This window comes from Lactuca serriola, chromosome 6 (genome assembly GCF_051521515.1).
Source record: "Lactuca serriola cultivar US96UC23 chromosome 6, Lser_US96UC23_V15, whole genome shotgun sequence".
Lineage (NCBI taxonomy): Eukaryota > Viridiplantae > Streptophyta > Magnoliopsida > Asterales > Asteraceae > Lactuca > Lactuca serriola.
In genome coordinates this window covers 154,932,653-154,941,782 of record NC_136413.1, presented here as the reverse complement: position 1 = coordinate 154,941,782, position 9,130 = coordinate 154,932,653, and the positions used below count along the sequence as shown (strand labels likewise).

Genomic DNA, 9,130 nt, shown 5'->3' with positions numbered 1-9,130 from the left:
TCGTCGGGTTAAGGAAGAAAACGCCGGCAAGATCACAAAGATTAAACTAACATATATCATACATGTATATTTTAGTTTGAAGATCAAAAGAACTAAAACCAATCCAAGTTTCTCATAAGAGATTCGAGTTGGCTCTGATACCAATTGTTGGTTATTTTCATAACCAAAACATACAATGCGGATGCATAATTTTGGATTTTTAATCTCGAATCCGATTAAAAGAAAACTTAAACATTAAAGAATGATTACATACCTTGTTCCATCGAGATTTTCGGATCTAGAGACTAGGAAGAGCTTTCCAGTTGATTCAAGAACTCTCTCTAAAATCCCCTAGCAATGAACCATATGAATTTCTTAGTGTATTTTCGTGTGTGTTGATTTGCTCCTCATCACATGTATTTATAGATGGATATAAACTCTAATGTGAGAGATTGAAAGGAACTTGAGGATCTTGAGTCAAACCGGGAACTCAACCCACATGGTAAGTAAATATTCTATAAATCGGTCCATCAACAATTTATATTCTTACCATAATAAATTGATTTCATAATATATCGTACATATTTATGAAGTGGTCCATAATTATCCAACAATATATGCATGTTAAGGTAGAAAAGGGATCATTCACTTAAACAACAAAAGTTATCTTATAAGGTGCCATCTTTATTACATTAATTAGCTACAATTTGTTATAAAATTAGCCGTAAGGCAACAAAAACCTGAGCAAGGCATAACCTCAGCCACAAAAAGTAACAGTTTTACAGGAAACCAGCAACATAGACCAGTCAAAAACACAATCCTTATTAAGGATAAAAAAAAAAAAAAAAAAAAAAAAAAAAAAAAAAAAAAAAACCTTGTGGCACACTATAATATTACTAGAAGGCCAACCTCTTTCCACGGAAATGTATAACCCTTAAGGTTTATGGGTACCTGCTTTATGCCTCAACGCAAACCCATTTACTAAAGCAAGTGCATTGCTAGTGACTTGTGCAACCGAAATCATCTTCTTGTTAAGAGCATCCTTCACTTTTCCATTCATTGATCTATCAGAAAACCCTCCAGCACAAGTGTTTTGATCTGTAAGCGCAGAACTGACCCATGTTTGAAGACTGTTCATGTGCCAATCAAAATTCTTTCCCTTAAACTGACCCATCTTTCCAAGCTCCTGAACTGACTGAGTTAGACTTGCAATACAGCTGGACATGCTATTGACACAGTCTTTCAGTGCTTGGTACTCTTGTGGTTTTAGTTTCGAGGTTCCAGACAGTTTGGAAACGAGTGCAGCTGCTGACTTGGCATTGTTCAGACTAACCGCAATGGCTGCTTTAGCAAGCTGCTGATCGCTTCCTTGGATAGAACCAGCGTAACTTGAGAGAGAGTTGACACAGAGAGCCTGGTTGCGGGTGGTTTTGCATGAGGTTTTGACAAAGTCAAGGGGGGTGATATTGGTATCAGCACCATAGACGTATTGGATGGTGTTAAGGAGAATTAGGAAGTAGAAGACAAGTTTATCCATGCTTAAGAATAAGAGAGAGGTTTTGTTAGCTTTCTAGAGGGCAAAGGGTTGTGGGTTATATATGTAGCTAGATTACCAAAGATGAGGAAGGAGGAAATGGGGTGGAATTGATTAAAGGGGTTGTATGCTTTATATACCCAATCAAAAGGTGTGCTACCAAGAATGAACCTTTGTACTCAACCGTGTGAAGATATAAAAAAGCTTAGAAAGGCGACAAAATGTTAGAAAGAAAATACAAGGAAAGTGTAGTCAAAGATCTACAAGTGACCAGTTGTGTAAGAAGTTTAAACTAAGCAATAGTAATGCTACATTGACGAGAATTAAACGGTATTCAATACTAAGTCATAGGGGATATATACTCCAATGAAATGAATTAATTAATTAATTAGTTTTACATTGCACTAGCTCTAGATCCAAGTTTAGTACAGTGGTAATTCAGTCCAAGACTAAGAATATGGTTGCTTAATATAATTGTATACATTATTTACAAGATATGGCACAATTTTGGGAATCAGATTACAAGAACTGAGGCAATTAAAAGTGTGTAGGCTTAGAAATAAAAGCTAAAAAAATATAGAGCGGTTTAGAAAACTGGTAATTGATAAGCAACTTGTGTGATGTCTAGAGTAAGCAATAGACATTCTAGAACTATTGAAAGTGGATGGTGTAACTGGATGCTAAGCAAAGTAAAAGAAATATAGCATGCATAGTGGATGGTTCTTACCTTATATTGAGATACTTCAAGTGGGAGATCTATTATATTCCAAGTCCACCGTTAGTGTGAACAAATAACTCAAAACAAATTAAAAGTCTTCGTGGTTTCTTTTATCGTATAAAATCACTCAACTGTTATTTAAATAACTAACGTACATACATAAAAAAAAATGACATAATTTTAGGAAGTTGTTGACATTAAATCATGCATACAGCTAAGGGAGTCAACATGTTGAAGCTAAAAAGTAAGAAGTACTTGATTTATGATGGCAACATGTTAAATCACATTCGTGGCAAGTGTAGGAATTGTGTGCTTCATTAGCTTGAAGACCTCAAGTTGCTTTGCTACGCCTAGACACGCTTATCGATGTTTTAATAAATCAATCTCAAGATAACTATTGATCAGGCGAGATAAAAATATGCATAAAGAGACCTCTCAAAAATCAAAATTAAACACTCTAGTAGAAAATGCACAAAAATCAAAACATATCATTATGTAGGTTTCTTTTATAAATTATTCTCACAAAAACTTCGATCATCTCGCATATCTCCATTTGGACCATACAAATCAGAGCTTCAATATCAAATTTCCATTGAAACTGCTGGGAGGTATTTTTTATTTTTCAGGAAAAAACATCATAAATGGTTCTTATGGTTTCCCAAAATCTGATGTTTAGTCTCTATGGTTTAAAAAACGTCATAGATGGTCCCTATGCTTTCAAAACTTTTGACGATTGTTCCTTATTACTAACTCCGTTAAATTTGTCCGTTAACTAAAGGGCATTTTCGTCTTTTTACGATCATAGGGACCATTTATGAAGTTTTTCTCTTATTTAATATAATTATTATTATTTAATATTAAAGGTCTCTCTCTCTCTCTCTCTCTCTCTCTCTCTCTCTCTCCATGACCACCATCAACCTCCCAAGATCCACACAACCATCGCCACCTTCTACCATCATGAATCACCTTATTCCTCCATTCACCATCACCGAACACCGTTCCCAGCTACACAATCTCCATTCCAGTCACCGTTTCACCAAGACCCACCTTCACCATTTCGCCACCATGAGCACCAAAACCCCCACCATATTTCCTCAAAACTTCCAGCCACCTTACCCTACAGTCCTACTCCATAAACCCATAGCAATTGACCTTCAAATAAACCTTCACAGCTTTCTAATTCCAGTCTCCATTCACTTACCTTCATCAACTTCTTCTCTCCTCTTCATCCCCCTACACCATCCACACAAACATCAATACCCAACGTCACCTTCAATCACCAAAGACCTCCCATATTCCTCCACTATCATCATCCCTAATAGTTGCAAATGTAAAAAATAAAAGATAAAAGAAGAGGCTAGTCTATTCAGAATAGAGAAAAAGGAGAACTGTGATCGAGATTAGAAGAAGGAGAACGAGGATACGACGTTGGGTGACTGTGTTTGTCGATCGGATTCTATGAATCGAATGGGGGGTCCGATTTCTAGTTTGATACTATTTTTAGTTCCTTAGCTTTCTCTCTCTGGTATGTTTAATGGAATCAACCACCGCCAGTTGTCCTTCTCCGATTATCCCTCTCACCGTTGATGTGAAACCTCGTTGATCTAACCTTTGTCGGTGTTTCAAGGTCCAGTTTTGTCGATCTAACCCTTATCGGAGTTACCTATTAAAGAAATCCCAAGCACCGTCGGACCCACACCGACGATGAACAGATTTGAAAGGGGTTGACGATTGGAAGTTAACTAAATGGAAAAGGGTTGACGACTCAGATTTGCCAGATAGGGAGAAATCAACATCGATCTAGCAATTGTTGAGCCCAACAATTGTTGAGCAAGGTGGGCTGGGTACGGTGGGGCGTTTGATTTACCACGATGGGTGTAGTCGATATCCGATGAATCATGGCACCATGAAAGCTTCAACTTTTTGTACACTATGTGAGAGAGGGAAACAAAGGAGGGGGAAGCAGGCGTCAGAGAGAGAGAGAGAGAGAGAGAGAGAGAGAGAGTCCCCTTTGTAAATAAGAGAAAAACTTCATAAATGGTCCCTGTGATCGTGAAAAGATGAAACTGCCCTTTAGTTAACGGACAAATTTAATGGGGTTAGCAATAAGGACCAATCGTCAAAAGTTTTGAAAGCACAGGGACCATCTATGACGCTTTTAAACCTCAGGGACTAAACTTCAGATTTTTACAAACCATAGGGACCATTTATGACTATCAAGCATGAACAATGAGGCAATATAAATGTACGAGCATCCACAATATGAGTTTTTTGAAGAGGTTATTTGGTAATTAGCTCTAAAGAATATAGAGTAAAAAAAACAGTAATAATAAATAAATAAAGTTATTGTTGGAGCTTATTGAATCCAAAGTTTTCCATTTATCTTGTAAATATTACAAACACTTTGGCATGAGTTTTTTCAATAACTGTGGTAGCTCTCATATATTTTCAACCAATTGTATATTTAACTGTATATATAAAGGTTCTAAAAAGTTCGTCATGACTCTAAGGTTTGGAGTTGCCGCCGAGCTTTACCAAATTGTTGTCTTAGGTCGTATATGTATATAAAAATATGTATAAAATTATGAATTATATACAAAATTGTCACTTTAAGTTATGCCTTACAAATGGTGTGGCTCGCCACGGTTTGAAAAAGCTTGAGCCTTGACATTGGTGCAAAGTCACGTCTTACATTATTTCACTATTGTAAAAATCCCGATTAGGTCCCGATTAATCTCTGATTAATCCCTAGGCACTACTCGATCGATTAGAGGGCGCCTAGCGATTAATCCTTACATACATAATGTGTGAAACGTTCGAAAATGATAAAATTTTAACATTTTGAAGAAGTTTTATCTCAATGGAAACTATTTGACGCATGGTTAGTGTTGTATTAATCATATTAACCTATTTTGTTATCTTATTAGAGGTATTTATGAACTTTGATATGATATTAGTCATATTTAATTTCTTAAACTTCAACAAATTAGCAATTAATGGTACCCGATTAATCCTATGATTAATCTCCGCCTAGCTGATTAATCCCTTAACCCCAGTGTCACACCCCAAAACCATGAACGGAGAAAACATTTTGGGGCGGAGGACGTCATGTACAGTGTCACAACAATGAATAGTAGTAAACAAGCAACAACATCATCCATTTCATTAATAATATAATTTTAATACAAGTGTTCTGATATGTCTAATAGACACTAAAGTATAAATCAAAATGAAAGATGAGTCTTGAACGAGCTCCATCTTCTCTAAACCTTGCATCGGTACCTGTCTACTGTTGACTTGAGGATACAAGTTATTTGGAAGGAGAGTATTAGCTTTAAAGCTGGTGAGATCATAAGTATTTTAGTGTCTTAATTTGTAAGAATGTATTTGTACGTATGAAATGTAAGTATTTGTACGTATATGAAATGTAAGTATGAAAACGTTTTGAACATCCTAGAAAGCCCTATGCTTCCTACTGATAGTAGCCTTCTACCAAGGCATCTAGTATCTATGTGTGTCTCTTATAAGAGTGTGTATTTTCCCAAATCCGACTATCATTAACCAAAAATATAGCTTCTACATTACCGTGCACCGTGTGAATGTTCACGAAGTGAATGTAATGGGAAAATGAAATAGTACTATGGTGCAGTATCAAATAACTACGACCGTACTAACTACTTTAAATCTATTGTAATTTAAAGTAACATTTGATCGACCTGTATCCTGCTACTGACTCTAGTAAAACGACGATGTAAGACACCGTAAGAAATGACATTTGGCACCCGTAGGCTTACAAGTCCCACTGTAGCGAGCAACATGGTGTAGGATAGTCAATCCAGTATAGATCTATACGCAAACTCATACGCTCCCCAATTAAGGAGATTCGGGATACAAAAACAGTCATGGCTGGAAGCGCCATGACCCGTTTAATGGTTCACATAATTGCATGAATGTACATGTAATGAATGTGTGAACCGTAAAGTATACTCTTTCTCTGTCTAGCCTGTATGTACTGTAATGTTCTGCGTGTGCTAGTTGTAATGTGTGTTTTCTCTCTATCTAGAATGTATAGTAATGTACTGTAATGTTCTGCTTGTGCTAGCTGTAATGTGTGCTCTCTCCCTATCTAGCATGTATAGACTCATGAATGAACTGACTTGTGGTATGATTCCGCATTCTAGTAATAGTATTAGTATCCTCCTAAACTACCCATACGGTAGCTTACTAGTAATGTAACTGGTACGTATGAACATGGAAGTATACCCTTGCTACCCAAGGGTATTGAACTAAATGGAAGAACCTTTATGACTATATATGTACACATGATATATAACTAATATTTAAACGACCTTCGGATGGATACCCGATACCTTACCAGACCACATCCCAACGGGGACAAGGAAATAAAGCGGGCTAACCTTCCTAAGTCCTTTAAACATTACTTATGTAACTATACATATATAGGCATGCAATTGACAATATAAAAGCATAAAAGAAGTTTTTAAAACCATTGAAAAGTTTAGTATCTAAGAAAGGATGACTTGATGTCAAATTGTAAAACGATTTGAAAGCAATTTGTTTGATAAGAACAGTGTAAAGTATAAGGAAAACATTTGTTTTGAATCATAACTGTAACAGGGTTTGAAAAGATACATTCAGTACGAAAGACAGTTTAACAAAGAGTTTTAAATGAGTAAAAAGTTTTGGAAAAACATTTGAAGTAAATTGTTTGGTAAAACAGCTAAAAGAGTAGTAAATCCTTTTGTATGCTACTTATTAATCACATGTGATTAATATAATAACTAGCATGATTCAACTTGTATCCCCCCTACATAAAAGTATTTAAAAACATTTAAATCATTGATTAAGGGGGTATGAAATCACCTGTAGCAAGTGGTTGGGATTGAACGGACTGTATAGGATGCTAGGTGTCAAGTGAAGACTTATACATACTCTATGATCCTACTTAACATATAATATCACATATATGTAACCAATTAGCCTTTAAACAACTAAATAACAAAGTTAAGACATCCTAAGACTTGTTAAACACTTTATATAAGTGTTATAAGTGCTAAGGAGTGCATCTAAGTGTTGTAGGACAAAGCCATTGAGCTTAGGGTTCAAGGGAACCCCTAATATGAGTTTACTCCCTCAAGACCATAACCCTTTGAGTTTACGATCGTAAACCCTTGAGTTTACGGACGTAAACTCATGTCTTCTTGACCATGAGCTGTTTTGAAGTCTTGTAAGTCTCTTGAAGCATTTCTACATTGAAGTATACGCCTATGGAAGTGTTTGTGGCATCAAAACACCCTAATATGTAGTTTACGGCTCATGGACCACTTGTTTATGTGTTTGCGGCCATAAACACATATTATTTATGTCCTTTTGATGTTTTCAAGTCCCAAACATAACAAGGAATAAATCTAGACTAGTTTCCTAAGCTTGTGAAGGGACTAGAGCCATTTTTGACCCCTTAAGAAGGGTTTACGGCCCAAGATGTTCTTGGACCGTAAACACCTTTAATCTTGGTGTTTCCTTGTGATTTTATTGATGTAAGGACGTATACTAAGCAGTATGATACTCTAGTATAGAAACACTTACGATATAGAAGCTTGAAATGAGCCAAAAGTCCAAGAACACTAGTGTGTGTTCTTGGTGTAAATTGAAGATTGGCCCTTTTGGAATGATTTCACGGTTAGAAGTGTGTTAAAAACACTAGATTAAGTCATATAACAACTTAAGAAAGCTAGAAACACTTACTAGATTAAAGATCTCGAAAAACTTTTGGATGATACTTGAGAGAGAAATGAGACTTGGATCTTGAGATTTGGAAAAAGTGTAAATAATGACCGGTTCTCATATATATACTCTCAGATTTAGGGTTTTTGGCAGAAAATATTTTATTCAGGCAGTAAACTCTAATTCCTTAGAGTTTTGGAATAACAGTGTTGCACAATAACCCTAGTGCATCCCCTCTCCTGATATCTCTAAAGTGTGAATCCTGAAATACTCAAACTTATCCTAAAAAGTCTGAAAATTAACAGCAATTGCTCTGACTTCTAATGAATTGAAGGGTTGTACATAATAGAAATTTCGGGTTGTCACATCATCCCCCCGTTAGAAAGAATTTCGTCCCGAAATTAGAATTTAGGTAAGGAAGTAGGCATGAATAATCAATCCAAGAAGTGGGGATGCTTCCTAATCGATCGATTCTCACGCTCCCAAGTGAATTCGGGTCCGTGGTTGGCATCTCATCCAACCTTCACTAGAGGGAAGCGACTATGAATCGTTTGCATGACCTCTCGGTCCATGGTCACTACGATCTTCCACGTAGGTGAGGCTCTTGTGGGACTCGATCTCTTCGAGTGGGATTTCAAGAGTCTCGTCGGATCGATACTTTTTACAAGTTCGAGACGTGAAGGGTAGAATGTACGTTACTAAGCTCGCGGAGTAGGTCTAGTCTGTGAGATACATAACCGATTCTGTTAAGAATCTCGGAGGTTCTAACTATCTTGGATTTAGCTCTCCCCGCTTTCAGAAGCGTATCAAGCCATTCCCAGACTGAGACTTCCTAAAGAATTTGGTCTCTCACTTGGAATTCCAAGGTTTCTTTTTCTTGCTTATCTTCCCAGTCAAGGGCCACCCCCTGTTGGGTCAAAGTCGTAAGGGTTTCTGTAAATTGTGAGGAGTTCTGAATGGACTACGATAGTAGGTCTGCAAGACCTAGAATTTGGCGAATTTCTGTCGGCGTCTTCAGTGCTGACAATTTCTCAACGGTTTTGATAAATTGGCAGAGTACTCAAGAATTTCCACATCACTAATAGTGTGTCTTAGGAATTTGACTCTTCAATTCCAAAACTCGTGTTTAGAGAACTTCGTGAAAAGTTTCTTTG

General features: G+C 36.6%; 1 pseudogene; it reads right to left on the bottom strand.

Moving 5' to 3' along the window:
* Window positions 1-628: 628 nt before the first annotated feature.
* LOC145058826 (pectinesterase inhibitor 9 pseudogene) lies at window positions 629-1,613 on the bottom strand (annotated as a pseudogene).
* Between the last annotated feature and the right edge of the window lie 7,517 nt (window positions 1,614-9,130).